Source organism: Mustela putorius, unplaced genomic scaffold (genome assembly GCF_011764305.1).
Source record: "Mustela putorius furo isolate JIRA1106 unplaced genomic scaffold, ASM1176430v1.1 tig00003845_pilon_pilon_pilon, whole genome shotgun sequence".
NCBI lineage: Eukaryota > Metazoa > Chordata > Mammalia > Carnivora > Mustelidae > Mustela > Mustela putorius.
The window spans coordinates 62,976,950-62,993,791 of record NW_025421998.1 but is presented as its reverse complement, the minus strand read 5'-3'; the positions used below and the strand labels follow the sequence as shown (position 1 = coordinate 62,993,791).

The following is a 16,842-nucleotide window of genomic DNA, read 5'->3' as shown; positions in this document are numbered from 1 at the left end:
TGTATCCTGGATAGTCAACCCACAAATTCCCTTCCCCAACCATGGGACTAGGCTCATGATCCCCAGAAAAAAATTAAAGAAACCTACAGAGAAAGAAGAACAACTCAAGAGAAAAGACCACCTACAGCTATGGATATTTGAGTCACCAGGAAAACAGCTAGGTAGTCCCCTAACTGCCTTCAAGAGAAGCCCACCAAATGACAAGCCCTGGCTCCTGGCCCCATAACCACAATGAGATACCACCACACACCCACTAGGGTTTCTATAATCGAAGAGATGGGTAATAACAAGTATTGACAGTAATGTGGAGAACCTCATCCTTGGGTGGAACCCTAGTGAATCACTGGCAGGATAAAAATAAGTTTACAACTTCGGGAAAATATTTGGTGGTTCCTCAAAAGGTTAAGCATAGAGTTAAAGCAAGACCCAGCTATTCCTAGATATACCTAGATATACACCCAAGAGAAATGAAAACTTGTATATGAATGTTCATAATAGCAACATTTACAATGGCCATAAAGTAGAAAATCTAAATATCCATCAAATATGGCTTCTTGTCCTTTTGGCTAAGATCAAGTGCTTAAATGTCCATCAACTGATGAATAGATAAATATAATGTGGTATATTCATACAAGAGAATACTATTCTACATTAAAAAGGAATGAAATATTGGCACATGCTACAGTACAGATAAACCCTGAAAACATTATACTAAAGGGCACATGGGTGGCTCAGTCGGTTAAGTGTCTGCCTTGGGCTCAGGTCATGATCTCAGGGTCCTGGGCCCCATGGTCCATTGCTCAGTAGAGAGTCTGCTTTTCCCTCTCCTTCTGCTGCTCCCCCCTGCTCATGCTCTCACTTGCTCTCTCTCTAATAAATACAATCTTTAAAAAAAATAAATAAATAAAAAGCATTATATTAAGTGAAAGAAAGCCATCACAAAAAGACTTCGTATTATATGCTTCATATTATATGATCCCATTTATGTGAAATGTCCAAAGGTTTTCACAATTTCCTAAGCATGGGAAGCAATAAAGGTGTCTTTTGTTATGTTAATGAGGCGGCTTCTGGCCCTCACCTAAGGATGGGGGCTGTTGCCAGGAGAACCAACCATATGATTAGAGCATTGGAACTTTCAATCCTACCCCCTCCATTCCAGCCTAGGGAGGGGAGAGGGGCAGGAGGCTGAACAGATAGCCAACAGATGCCTATGTAATGAAGCCTCCATAAAAACCTAAAAGGACAGGGTTTAGAGAGCTTCTGAGTGAGTAAACACATGAAAATTTGGGGAAAGTGGCACACCTAAACAGGACAAGGAAGTTCCTTTACCCATTCATTGCTCTATGCAGTTCTTCTATCTGGCTATTCTAATGTCATATCCCTAACAAAAAAACAAAAACCAGCAATCTAGTAAGTTGTCTGAGCTCTGTGAACAGCTCTAACAAATTAATTGAACCTAAAGAGGTCGTCATGGGAACCTCTGATTTGTAGCTGGTCCATCAGAAGTACACATAACAACCTAGGCTTAGGACTGGCGTCTGAAGTCTAAGGAGAGAGTCATGGGAAGTTCCAATCTGTAGCTGGTGGGTCAGAAGCACAGATAACAACATGGGCTTGCAACTGGCATCTGAAATGGGGATATGTTGGGTGCGGTGGCACTGGAGAGTAATCTTGTAGAACTGACCCCTTAACCTGTGGGATCGGATGCTATCTCCAAATGGATAGTGTCAGAATTGAATTTTATAGACACCAAGTGTCTGGAGAATTACTGGAGCTGCATCCTTGCTCCACACATTGAAAACTGAGTCTCAGAACCATTTTAATGTAAAGAGATTTATTTTGGAGTGGTAAAAATGTTCTAAAATTGATGTGGTCATGGCTGCACAATTCCACAGGTATAATAAAAATCATTAAACTGTGTGCTTTCAATAGGTGAATTGTGGAAGTGACTATCTCAATAAAAATGTTTTGAAAGAAAGATTAGATATGTAGATAGCTAAGGACCGCCAGCTAGCCAACTGTCCTCTTTCCTCTCTCTCTTCCCACTTGCCATATGTAGTCAATAAGCAAGTATTTATTACCCTTCATCCACAAAACAAAAATGAGAGAGAGAAGGGATTTCCTCTTAATTTCTTTTTCTTTTTTTAAAGATTTTATTCATTTATTTGACAGACAGAGATCACAAGTAGGCAGAGAGGCAGACGGAGAAGGCAGGGGAAGCAGGCTCCCTGCTGAGTAGAGAGGCCAATGTAGGGCTCCATCCCAGGACCCTGGGATCATGACTTGAGCCGAAGGCAGAGGCTTTAACCCACTGAGCCACCCAGGTGCCCCCTTTTTTGGGGGGGGTTCTCTTTAAAGAAATATTGGCCTGTCTGGGAAGAATTATAGTGATTAATACTGGTGCTAGTTCCCATGAATGTACAGGCTTCCTCTCCTCATTCTGACATCTGGAGGTCCCTAGTTTAAATTTGCTCCCCAACCGCTCACTTTAAAGACAGGCTAGCTGGTCAAAACCCCAACCCCTTTCACAGTACTTAATCTTTCTATGGACTAATCCTCAAAAAAAACAAAAACAAACAAACAAAAAACCCTGACAACCAAATACTTGAAGAAGGCCAGAAATAAGAAAAGCCCAATAAAAACAAAAGAACGAAATAAAAATTACTCCAGAACAAAATGTGATAATTCAAAAAGTAAAAAATTGGGAAGAAAAAAAATCCCATACCTCCAGATAACAGGAAGAGCCCCAGGAACCAGAGGGAATTGACAGATTCAACAGTACAACTGAAAGCCTAGAAAACTTGAGAAATTATAAGGCTATGTAAAGAAACACGTGATTTTTTTAAAGAAATGTATGATTTTTTTTTAAAAAAGAGTCTACTGGGGCACCTGGGTGGCTCAGTAGGTTAAAGCCTCTGTCTTTGGCTCAGGTCATGATCCCAGGGTCCTGGGATGGAGCCCCACTTCGGGGATCTCTGCTCAGCAGGGAGCCTGCTTCCTCCTCTCTCTTACTGCCTCTCTGCCTACTTGTAATCTTTGTCAAATAAATAAATAAAATCTTTAAAAAAAAAAAAAAAAGAATCCACTAGAAACATTTTCCTTCGAGTAGCACAGGACATTGTAATCATAAAGAAGGAAATATGATCCTGGTACATACTACATTGAAAAATATTTACATATCACAAGCAAAGTATGTATTAACTTTTAGAATCCTCTATATAGAAGTCACAGAAGATCTAGCTACCACTACAGACCAGTATATAAATGTTATTAACCTTGACAAAGTAAGAATAAAGGTGAAGTTTACAGAAGTTGAGAAACTTAAGGTAGAGAGTAATAATGGTAAAGATAAGATGATGAATGTGCTCGTTTAACAAAATGTAGAATTGAGGAGTTAAAAGCTGATGAAACAAGAAAGAGAAGTTTGAGTATCCTTTGTGTGGGTGCAGAGATGAGCAGCAATGGAAAGGAGATAGCGATATAACTAGAAGGATAATAGAAAAAATGTGTCATTAATCAAAACACTTTGTCACTATGATACATCAACAGAAAAAAATTAAATATGATGAATTCAAAAATAGTGGTGTAATTACATTATTTAGAGATAAAGAGTTAACCATAAGGTGGGGGAAAGGCATGGGGTAGGGGGAAATGATGTCTTCATAAGTTTGTACTATTTGGCTTTTTATTTTTATCAAATGAACTACACACAGTTAAAGGTTATTTTGAATGCTTCTGTGATCTTGCAAGGTTTAAATAGTCTATTTTTAAATATGTAATAATCTATCTTGCTAACACATTTCTAACCTCTCTCTTCTAAGCCTAGAAACTTTAACCCTGATTTTCTAACATCTCCAAAGAGAGCTGGATATTAAGGGGTGTCATTAAATTCCCCACCTTCAATGAAAACAGTACATAAATGTGCATGGTTTGTAATCATTTTTAAGTGGGAGAGAGAAGATGGGGAAATAAATATGATATAATATTTTAAAAGAGAGATTACTGAAAAACCAAAAGGTAGAAGACTGATTTCTACACTTCAAGCTCACTTCAATAGCAGTGTGATAAATACAAAGAGCTCAACTATTCTATAATAAGCATTACATAAATCCTAAAACTCTACCATAACATATTAAGACTTTTAAAAAGCCAGAAAAATATAGCTATTGCCAGTTAATCTCAAAACTGGGGAAAATTTACAAGAAATATGATTCTGACATGTTAGAAGTCCCTAATTTTAGTGTCCTCATTAACTGAATAATCTATTAGGCACAATGCCTATTTACCCATATCATTTGCCAAGTTTACATTTATTCCAATATAATTAACACACACTGATTCCCCAACAGATAATCTATTCTACATATTGACATCAAAACAATATGGTTTTTAGGAAGTTGGGCAGGAGAAGCAAAGAAAGAGTAAAGGCTGAATGATGGAGCCAATTTCCCAAGTTTCAAAAGAATTTGTCACCATCTTTCAAAAATAAAAGAACCATTGATTGGGTTCCCAAATTATATTATGTGTTGATCAATTCAAGAACAGCCTAATACTGCTGAGAAAACCACAGAATAACAGGATTTTGAATAATCTTTCATTGAAAGGCAAAAGTTAAACATCATATTCCTTAAGAGAACTAGCAACAGTAGACATATTAATAGTGCTAGGCACTGTTTCTAATATAGTAGGGCTCACATTAAAACCACTGCTAAAGTCTAGAAATGGTCATAACAAATCTTTCAACCTTACAGCATAAAAGTCAGTTGATAATTTCTTTGTCTAACACCTAATAAAACTCATTCTTCCAAAATTGTGGAAAAGCTAAGCACAGTCCTCCCTTATTATAAAGTTTCCTGTTACAAAGCTGCATGGTTTACACATATGTTACACTTTATTATTTTTTTGAAAGTCCTCCTTATAACACCCTCTTTGTTGTAATACTCAACATACTTTGCCTCCAGGCTAGATATATAATGAAAGCAAAATGAATTCAGACAGATTGTTGAGGGGAAAAAAACTAGTTTCATTTTAGTAGTCTTTCTAAAATCTTTTTTCTTTCCTTGTAGCTTTTCATCATCTCAATGTTTTGTTTTCACTGAACATTTTCCTTTTCTTTTTACATACTTCCTTTGGTAAATGAAAGATGATAGATTGTTAAAACCATTTTGTACTACCTTTGAAACAAGAACTTTTAATATACAACTCCTGTCTTCCAAAACCTTGTACAAATTTCATCTTTAAGACAATGAACTATATAGGACTTAATCAACCAGCTGCAAAAAGCCATATGAAATCTTAATTTTCCACTCACACGTTTTATATTCATAGTCCCCTAAAATCATGAATGTAACTTTCCAAATTAGATTTAGGAATACTTCTCAGTTATTGTTTCCATATTAAAAAATACTGTCTTATTTTAGCAAAGATCTAGAAGTGCTTTCTTATTCATAAATTTCAATGTAAGGAAATTTGGTATAAAAACGCTGCTTATTTTTAACTTAGGCAGAAATACAGTTCAAGGCGTGCCTGGGTGGCTCAGTGGGTTAAGCCTCTGTCTTCAGCTCAGGTCATGATCCCAGGGTTCTGGGATAGAACCACGCATGGGCCTCTCTGCTCAGCAGGGAGCCTGCTTCCCTTCCTGTTTCTCTGCCTGCCTCCCTGCCTACTTGGGATCTCTGTCTGTCAAATAAATAAAATCTTAGGAAAAAAAAGATAGAAACAGTTCAAAATAATATAATATGGGGGCACCCCATTCTGATACACCAAGCTTAATCATTTCTGATATTCTAAATTAGCCAGAAATGACTTAAATTGTGTACTATATGAAATACAAATGGAACAAATTTTATATCTTTAGAAGTTGGAAGAGGTAAGTACATAAAATATCATTCTTCCATGTAAAGCATGCCTACTAATATTAAAACTCTATTCTTGCTCTCTTGGGGCCTGCTGCCAAGATGACCAAGAAAAGAAGGAATAATGATCATGCCAAAAAGGACCATGGTCACGTACAGCCTATTTGCTGCACCAACTGCACCCACTGTGTGTCCAAGGACAAGGCCATTAAAAAGTTCATTATTCGGAACATAGTGGAGGCCACCGCTGTCAGGGACATTTCTGAAGAGAATGTCTTTGACGCCTATGTGCTTCCCATGCTGTATGTGAAACTACTTTATTGTGAGTTGTGCCATTCACAGCAAGGCAATCAGGAATCACTCTCGTGAAGCATGGAAGGACCAAATACCCTCACCCCAATATAGACCCATGGGTACTGCCCCATGACCTCCACCAAAGCCCATGTAAGCTAAGTCCTTAAGGACTGAAGAAAAGCTGTTCTCCCCGGGGGGGGAGTAGCGAGGCAATTATATTTAAAAAAAAAAAAAACAACTCTATTCTTGATATTCTTGAGTATCTTAAAATTTTATAATAGTAAAAAAATTGAAAAAAAACTTCAGCAATATAATTCTTAAATCATCCTACATATGTATAACACTTTAATATTTACTGTCCACGTAAAGAGTTATATAAGAATGTTCACAGCAGTTTTATTCACATATGTAAAAAATTGGAAACTACCCAAAAGTACATCAAAAAGATTATCTAGGTTGTTGTGGTGGTGGCTGGTGCACTGAGCTCCCCAACTCCAAGAGCGGGCCACATCCCTTCCCCACCACTACCATGAAGCAGATGTTCAAGGAGGAACACTTGTTGGAATACAGATGTGTACAATCTGTGAAGACCCAAGTGAAATATCCCAACCAGGTTCCAGTGATTGTGGAAAAAGTCTCAGGCTCTCAGATTGTTGACAATGACAAACAGAAGTATCTGGTTCCATCTGACATCACTGTGGCTCAGTTCATGGGGATCATCAGGAAAAGAAGCCAGCTTCCCTCTGAAAAGGCAATTTTCCTATTTGTGGGCAAACTGTCCCACAGTCCAGCCTAACTAAGGGACAGCTTTAGAAGAAAAGATGGAGATGGATTCCTCTATGTGGCCTAGAGAGAGAGAAAACGTTTGGCTTCTGAGGGCCAGTGCTGGGCTAGGTGCACCACTCCTGATTGTGGATCTTGTAAACAGCAAGCCATTTTCAGTTACCAGATCTCTTCACATAGACTATTAGTGTATTCACATCCACTATCACATAGACTATTAGTTTTGTAACTGGATTTATTTTAATATATTAGAAGGTTTTGTTTCCTTAGATTAGTGAATTAACATACAAAGTTTTGTTATGATTTTCCTTTTTGTGCACTATGCTCAAAGGCTGTACTCTCCATGGAACTTTTTCCTCTGAAGATCATATTTAATGAAGATATTTCCATATTAAAGTGAGGTAGGCATGATATTATAATGAAAGGGAGGGAGATGGTGCATTTCTTTTGGATTATGTTTGAAGTGTTAAAGAAGGCTAAGCATTTAAAGCACCCAAATTAAATCCTTAGCAATCAGAATATTTGCTTCACTGGATTTTGCCAACTGCCAATCACGTTGGACTGAGCTTATCTGTTCCTCTTTCTGAATCTATTAAGGTAAATAATTAACAATAAAACTTCCTCTTATAAAGGCAAAAAAAAAGATAATATACTTAAAGCTTACTGTGTATGTTATTGTGTATGTGTATATATATATATAAAGGTACGTACATATACTGTATATATACAGTTTATATGTATGTGTGTATATATATATATATATATATACACATAGGAACACACACACACACTTATGTGTGTGTGCAGATAGATAGATAGATATCCTCTACACAGAATACTACTAATGTAATCTTAAAAGAACTTTAACCTGGTAATAGTCAACAAACATTCGTTTTTCATATTAAACATTAACATACAGCTTGACTGTGTGTTTTAGAATTTAAATCTGCAAACAAGAACTTCCATGTAGATTGGAAAAGGGTTACTGAATCAACTTAATTCAAGAAAGACTGTGGAGGATAGGGGAGGACTGTTCATTTCCCTTGGCAATATGTTTTCTAGATGAATATTTTAAACTGTTGGAACATTTTATGTCACAGTGTCATTTAAATGAAGTAGTTTTATGGTAATCATTTTCCTTCTCAACTGAGTAAAATATTTAATAGCTCAGTTATTCCACTGTTAAGAAAGGAACCATGATGAAATATATATATAGATCAAAAATGGCTGTCAAATCCTATCAAAACTACCATATTTAACCTTTCTCTCATCAAATGCAGTCCTGACCGCAGATATTTCCATAACACTTTTCCAGCCTTGGCATTCAGCCACCATGAAAGAAATTATTATTTTTTTCAAACAACACCAAGAAACTTAAAATATTCTTTTTAGACCTTCCCCTCTTAGCCACAGTAGGCAAAGAGGCATTTAACCACCAAATTTCTACAGTATATACATATATAGAAGGAATCAAAATTCACCTTTCAGGAAAAGTAACAACTTTAAATGATCACGTAAAAAACGAATTTGCAGACTACAGGGAACCCTCTTTATAACCTTCTCCCAGGAACTAAAGGTTTTATACAATATAATATACAGGAAGACGCTGTTTGAAAGTAACATTGTTTTATGGGTCTTGGACCAGAGATTTTATAAATGAATACCATATATATGAGAAAACCCAGCACAGGATGAGAATCAATCCTATTATCCCCTTGATCTTCCGACTTCTCACTATGGATCTATAAAGGATCTTACAAACAAATGAGGGAAGTTCTCGAATATTATAAAACACCTACACTTTAATGCCAAGGCAAGGAACAGGAGCCAGCACACCATAGGGATCCTTTTCTAACATTTTTCTCTAACATTTCAACCATGTCTGTTAGAAAATAAAGGCCATATGGTTCACTGGTGAGACAAGGGTTATCAAAACATTATCTGTTGATTCCCTATAAGGAAAATAGCATTAATCTTTTATTAGCACTAATATCCCCACACAGAAAAGCAAGACTGTGTCCTGGCTGTTCATTCACCCCAGCTGAGCATATCAGTTCTCTCTCTGGATGACTATCAAAGAATCCAGACAGCTTTGGGAAGTACAGCCTCCCAGCAACCACATGTGGCCACTAACACATTTCCTTGGCAGACAAGAAAAAAGCCTCAGTTTAGACAATTAGAAGTTACTTGAAGGCTGAGGATCTGATGATCTGAGGATCTCAAAATGAGGCAAAACATGACTTACTTGTTCTTCAGTTCACTGTTTTCTTTGGCGGGCTTTTTATTCCAAAGAATGCATGAATTTTTATTTATGTGACAATATAATCCCATACAAGCCTATAGAAGTCATTTTATGATTTAAAAAATATTTCACCATGCTCATATATATTATTAGTAAAATCTGTTCACCTTATTTACTGACAATTATATTCCAAACATACTGAACCTTTTATATACAGCATTTTCTTTCCACATCGGTCACAAATGTGGTACTACTGTGCTGTCAGACCTTTATAATCCATACCATGCCCATATTATGCCTACATTCTAACTTTAAACTTTCCTTGATAAAAATTCTACTTTTCTGAAGTTTCATTTGTTGAAAAAAAATCAAAGTAAAATAAAAGAACTGGAAGAGTTCAAGGAAAATGAGTTCTCACAGACAGAAAGAAGAGAGATAATAGGGTTAATGAGAAGAAGAAATGTCTTTAAACTAAATATCAAAGAATTTAAATAATTTTTCAAAACTAAAACCTTTTTTAACTTGTGAATATTATCACAAGTACTCAATAATTCTGAATATCACATTTTATGCAAAAAACATATTTAACAAAAGAATGAATAATGTAGAAAAAGAAAACTCTAAATCAAAAAAAAAAAAAAAAAGAGCTCATTATTTCTACTGCTAAGCTTGACTTGTATAAATGCTGCTTCACTAAGTAAAGGTAAGTCCGGAGGCCCAAGTAATCACCTCCACCTTTACCACTATGGTAACTACTACAGTCCATGCACTGCAGTAGTCAGTCAACATGTGTTTGTTAAGGAAAAAAACAAAACTCAGAAGCTGGCTAGGAGTGCACTGGGATAACATTTGTTTCCAAAAAATAACCTTGAAAGCCTGATGTGTATAACATCAGCTCTGTGCAACCACATGGCAATTTTGGTTCATTCACCAACAAATACTATGTGCCAAGGACTGTGTACAACATTAGATACATGGTGAATAGAAGACATGGTATTTGCCCTCATTAAGCATACAGAAAGGCCTCCCTCTCCTTCTCAAAGAGTTCACATAGAATAGCAAGAATATTAATTAAACAAAAAAAGCACCAATGACAGGGTGATATGTAAGGCTACAAAACTAAAAATGAGAACCAAACAAACCCCTAACAATATATACACATACATGAAATACAGCACTATAATAATTGAGAAACAATTTGTTATCAAGTGAGATATGGTTATAGTATCATCTACTAAATCCCAAATGACCAGTGGATTATCCACACAATATGAACAAAATGTAAAAGGAACAGATCTAAAATGACTCTCAGAGACTATTTCATGTAGGGAAATCTCAAATTTCATTGAACAAAAATCATTTACAAGTGATAGTCTAATTATGGACATTGGGGAGGGTATGTGCTTTGGTGAGTGCTGTGAAGTGTGTAAACCTGGTGATTCACAGACCTGTACCCCTGGGGATAAAAATATATGTTTATAAAAAAATTAAAAATTAAAAATTTTTTAAAAATAAAAAAAAAAAAAGATAGTCTAAATATATAGACTGAAATGGGAACCTGAAAAGGCAAAGTAGCAAAAACAAGCAGAAGGCAGTGATGACCGTTAGAAGCACCATTGTACATGCTCCCCATCCGTCACAGAGTACTCCCATCAGTTCCAGAGTACTGATGCAGGGTACACTCTATCCACCTGCAGACACTGTTACCAGACATACTGAGCTGTGACTGGACACAGCCCTCAAGAAGGTTTTCCCAGGGGCACCTGGGTGGCTCAGTGGGTTGAAGCCTCTGCCTTCAGCTCGGGTCATGGTCCCGGAGTTCTGGGATCGATCCCCGCATGGGGCTCTCTGCTCAGTGGGGAGCCTGCTTCCCCTTCTCTCTCTGCCTGCCTCTCTGCCTACTTTGATCTCTGTCTAATTAATTAATTAACTAATTAATTAATTTAAAAATTAAAAAAAGAAGGCTTTCCCAGAATATAAAATAGACACAGGTTTAAAATCACTGTATGGATCTTTTTTTTTTTTTTTACCATTTTAAAGGTAAAAAGGAGTATAAGAATTGACAGGTAAAATATATCCATCACCAAATATTTAGGAATATCATATAACATGCTATTTTTTAAATTTATAGATAAACCCAAGTAATATGGGGCTTTTTCCTGTTTGCTAGTAAATCCATATGTTTTCAACTGATGCAAACTGAAGACAATTTTTAATAAATTCTTCAACTGACTTCAAGATATATTCATATTAAGTAAAAGCTTTGCTAAGAAATACATCTATTTCACATATTTATTGCCATTACGTGCATGCATCCCATATTATGTAGCACCAGACTTCACACAACAAACACTTTTTCAATGACTGTGCCATTTTAATGGCAAGATACCTAAATTCCAGAAATAATAAATTACTCTGGGTTAACTCAGGGTGGAATATTCTAGGCTATAGTCTGTTTATATTTATTTATATCCTAACACTGATATATTATCAGTGGTTATCTTTGGAAGATGGTGCTAAATCATTTGTTTCCTCTTTTCTACACATCAATACATTTAACATATTCCTTTGTGATCATAATTACTTTTATAACAAAAGCATACACATTTTGGTGTGGAGAGTACTGAAAGAGGAAAGGATGAAGTAAAATCACGCCCTACATCACTTCAAGTTTCAATTTATCAATAAAAAATTGGGAACATGCCACCAAATTTAACATAGTCTAAACCCAGAAGTAAAAACATGTCAAATGGCCTTGCAAAGCATTTGATTAAACTGAATTACAACTAATCTCTAAATATGAACAAACATTTGGAGCAATTATCACCCCTCCCCCAGTATAGCCAGAATGAGACTGCATGCAGCCCAGAGCACAGCACACTCTTCAACTGCTTATCCCCTGCCTCCTCCAGTCTACATAAACATCTCACAACACACTCAAAACACCACTGCTTGCCTCTCCTGCCCATTGTAAAGCAGCACCCCAGGAAGGTTCTAGGAGAGAAAGAGAAGTCAAAAGCAAGATGGACATTTACAGTGTTTTGGCCACACAGCATCTACTTCACCCTCTTCTGTAAATGTCATATACATGGATTAAACTTGGTCCCAAGTTATTTAGTTGCTCACAGCAAGCTGACCACGAATGTGAACTCAAAGCCCACCAATGCCAAACTTAAATTTTTACACTTTCATTTGCTTTAATTATAGCCCATATTAGCATATTTTTAGCCATTTATAGTATGCCTGTCTTGCATATTCTGCAAAAATGCACCCAACATCTACTAGTCATAGATGAGATAAGTCCTAGCACTACAGAAGTCACTGTTGCCCTCCAAAGCTTCCGGACCAGGACTCACCATCTTGCATCTGAGCAATATCACCTACACATATATCCCCTACTCCGATTACCCTCTCCCCAGGAGTTAGTTTCCTTGCCCATTTCCCCTTCTAGGTGGTGGTCCCCTGCCATGGTCTCTGGAAAATCTCCTGCAGTAAGGGACTTCCCCTTGGTGAAATCATGTCAAACCACCACCCAAACAAATCTCAATTGGGAATACTGACATCTCATAGTCATGACTTTTTGTTTGATCAACTCCAAAATCCTCAAACTCACCACAGTTCATTATTTGCCTACATTCCCCCAAAGATCCACCCCTCTCCACTCTTAGTCTTAGTAGTTAATAGGAAAACTGGCCCTAACTCTCCCACACTTTACTCAGACTCCAGCTTAACTGCATTCCTTCAGTGACAGTGATTGGAATCCAAGATAATTTAGCGTTGCAGCAGCCATCTTTTTTTATTTATTTATTTAATTTATTTATTTCAGAGAGAGTATAAACAAGAAAGAGCACAGGCAGGGGGAACAGCATGCAGAGGGAGAAGCAGGCTCCCCACTGAGCAGGGAGCCCCATGCAGGACTCCATCTCAGGACCCTGAGATCACAACCCAAGCCGAAAGCAGATGCTTAACCATCTGAGCCACCCAGGAGCCCCAACTGTAGCCATCTTGAAACTAAGAGGAAATAGCCTGTCCAAGGAAATAGAAGCGAAAGATGAAAAGAGAGAAACCAAATCTGATCACACTAGAGGCCCAAATGGTGATAGTGAGTAAATGTCTTATTCTTGCATAAGCCTACTGTCAACTGCAGTCAAAAGATTTCTCTGTTTTGTCACCTGGCTTGGGGTCAGTCAGTACATCTGTAACTCCTGATCTCAGGGTTGTGACTCTGAGCCCCACTTTGGATATAGAGATTACTTAAAAATGAAATCTTTAAAGGGTGCCTGGGTACCTCAGTTGGCTAAATGTCTGACTCTTGATTTTGGCTCAGATCATGGTCTCAGGGTCATGAAATCAAGTCCCATGTTGGGCTCCATGCTCAGCATAAATCTGCTTGCAATTCTCTCCTTCTCCCTCCGCCCCTTCCTCTATTCACAAGCACACTCACCTGTTCTCTCTCTTTCTTGAAAATAAATAAGTAAATAAAATCTTTAAAAAAAAAAAAAATCCTCAGTTCCACTAAAGGCAGAGTTAGAAAGAGAAAAGAAGTACACCCACTAGAAAAGCAAAATTGTGGCACATATAGAAACTGAGAAGTATTGGTTTTTTATGGTAATGTTTCTTTCCATCTTGAATAGTCTGTTACCTGTTAAGCTCAAAATATAAATATCCCCATGAAAAACAAAAACTAATAATCAAGAAAATTAATTTTAAAAATTAGAGCAGACTACAGCTAATAATATTGTATTGTACACTTTAAAATCTGTTAAGAGATATAAATATCAAATCATTGTATTATACACATAAAACTAACATATGTCAGTTTCATGTCAACTATATCTCAATTTAAAAATCTGTTAACAGGGTAGATGTCACGTTAATTGTTCTTACCACAGCAAAATTATAGATAGATAGATACACACACACACATATGTAGATACATAAATAAAAGAAAGAAAGAAAGAGAAAATTGAAGAAAATAAAGGAAAAGAAAAAGAAGAAAGAAAGAATTAGAGTTAAAAAAAAAAAACAAGAAATATCAGAGAAGGCTAGAGATTGAAAAAAGAATCAGATGGTACTGATTATTTCTACTGTAAAGTATTAAAGAAACTTTTCACCATAAACCACAAATTCATTGTGAAAAAAGGGCAATAATTCAACAGGACTATAAAGCACAAATTATGTGATAAGAAATAAAATTTTAAGGAACTGGCCCATCATAATCCAAAGAGCATACTTGCTCAAATAAAAATGTATCCAAGTTAATTTTTTCAGCAAAATACTATAGAATATATTTTGTTCATCAGACCAAAATTTCATCCTACCTCTTCAAAGACTTCTCCCACCTTATAAACCCTTTCCCCCTCCAGCTATGGCCTTACCTTACTATTACTCTTCACAGTCAAACCTCTTCATAGAATAGCTTTCCTTTGTGATTTCCATTTCTTCCCCATGAATTCCTCATTCTGGGGCAACTGGACCAGTGCTTCTATTCTTCTGTTAAAAATGCTCTCCCTAAGATCACCAGTGACCTCCAAATGGCTAACTCCAGTATTTTCTTTTTTTAATACTCCAGATGTTTAACCTCTGACTTTCTGGACTCCTTTCATACCTCTTAAAACCTTCTTCCATGACATGCTCTGTCTCTCCACTTATCTTTCAATCTCTTGTGTTCCTTCATCTCCTAACCTTACCCTTCAATTTGTCATTCTCAACAAATACAGTCATAGTACTCTATCCATCTCTAGAGTATGACGATATCCTTCTCCATTGAGATGAGCAGGTAGCAAAAGAAAATTTTGCCTTACTAAAGGCTTTAAACTATAGGTAAGAAAGCCCACTTAGTAGCCTGAAAAATGCCAAAGTTTTTTAAAGAAAAATAATTTTTCTTAAGTGTTGCAAATTCTGAAAAACCATCTCAAGAGGAACAAACCATCCCAGGGAGAATTTGAACAGCTCAGTCTATGGGCAATGAAAGCTTTAGACTGAAGACTATAAAGTTGTTCATTTAGAGGAAACTGGGGATAAAAATGAAGAGCTGAAATAAAATAGGTAATAGTACATTCCCCCACCTTTATGTACTATCCTCCCCATACACATACACACACACATTTATCACATTTATTCAGCCTGAGAAAGCTGCTCCATCCTCAAGTCTCCAGTATAACTTTGTACATATCTATCTCTATTCAATTTACCTGATTATATCATAATTCTTAGGCTTTATTGCTCCCTCGTTGTAAGATTCCTGACAACATAAACTATCTTTTATTCATCTTTCTACTCCTAGAAACTAGTACAGTGCCTGAGTACTCAGAAGACTCTCAGTAAATGTGCACTGGTTGGATGGATGGATAGATGGATAGTGATGATGCAAGGGAGGACTAACACCAGACTTCTTCTAGTCCCTGAAAGTTCCCAGACATCTCCAACAAATCAACTACTTCTTCCCAATGTCCCTTTTGCACACTTGAAAGAGCCATATACGTTATAAGGTTTGTCAGCTTGTCCCAGCCGTACAGGACAAATTTGTGATAACCGAGGATGTGACTAAGGGTCTCCAAGTCATATTATGAATAAATGAAGGCTAAGCTCAACTGTCTTGATGGTAGTAACATATATTACATATACTAGATAAAGTACCTTATTTTACCAAGCTAAGTATTTGCAGTTGTTGACCTTAAAACAATAGCATTCTTTCTTCGCTGGACCACTGGCTTTCTGTCAGTCCACATTAATGCTGTCATTTTTTTTTTTTTAAAGAAAAGGATATCATACATCCTGCTTTTTTTTTTCTTTTTAAGATTGTACGTATTTATTTATTTATTTATTTGTCAGAGAGAAAGAGAGAGAGAGCACACAAGTAGGCAGAGTGGCAGGCAGAGGCAGAGAGAGAAGCATGCTCCCTGCCAAGCAAGGATCCTGGGATCATGACCTGAGCAGAAGGCAGCGGCTTAACCAACTGAGCCACCCAGGCATCCCTAATGCTGCCCTTTTCAAAATACAATTCTGAATTGACAGATTTATCTTAACTAGGTAAAGTGCCATATCAACAACAACTATTTTAGTGACCCAATGAAATAAAAGCAAAGGAAAATCTGGTAGACATATCATTTGTCCCTTTTTTCAAAAACAAGTAGAGTTCCAATTGCCAAATAAATTCCACTAATTTTGATAATATATTTGTAAATCAATTCAAATCTACCTTTTTAAAACTGATTTAGTATCTTTCCAAACTATCATTTGATTGTCCATGGTAATGCCACTCACTAAATTTTGCAAGCATTAATTTGTCAATAGTATAAAAGGCAAAGATAAATGACCATTTTTATAAAACCCGAGTCACAAGTTCTTAAAAAAAAAGCAGTTTAGATTTATATTAGAGAAACTACAAACATTTTTAACTCCAAACACATCTCCTCCCACACTCCTTTTGTTTAAAAAAGCCCAATACAGCCATTAATATCAGTCATTTCTCCCTAAAAAGTATAATATGGGAAGAATTTTAACTTAAATTCTGGAATGGTAGGTAGTACTCTGAATAACGGAAGGTATTAAGGAAATATTCCTCAACTAGCTCATAAAACTAGATTTTCTATTTCTTTACCATTTTTTCTCATTAAGAGACATTACATGTAGCTTGACATAAAAAGGAATACAACTTTGAGTTTT

At 36.4% G+C, this 16,842-nt stretch overlaps 1 protein-coding gene and 2 pseudogenes across 3 annotated transcripts in view; 2 read left to right on the top strand and 1 right to left on the bottom strand.

The window, feature by feature from the left end:
* BBS9 (Bardet-Biedl syndrome 9) overlaps nt 1-16,842 on the bottom strand; it is a 447,161-nt gene that overhangs the window by 397,237 nt on the left and 33,082 nt on the right. The window lies entirely within an intron of this gene.
* LOC101671359 lies at nt 5,958-6,303 on the top strand (annotated as a pseudogene).
* Nucleotides 6,679-7,025, top strand: LOC123387031 (annotated as a pseudogene).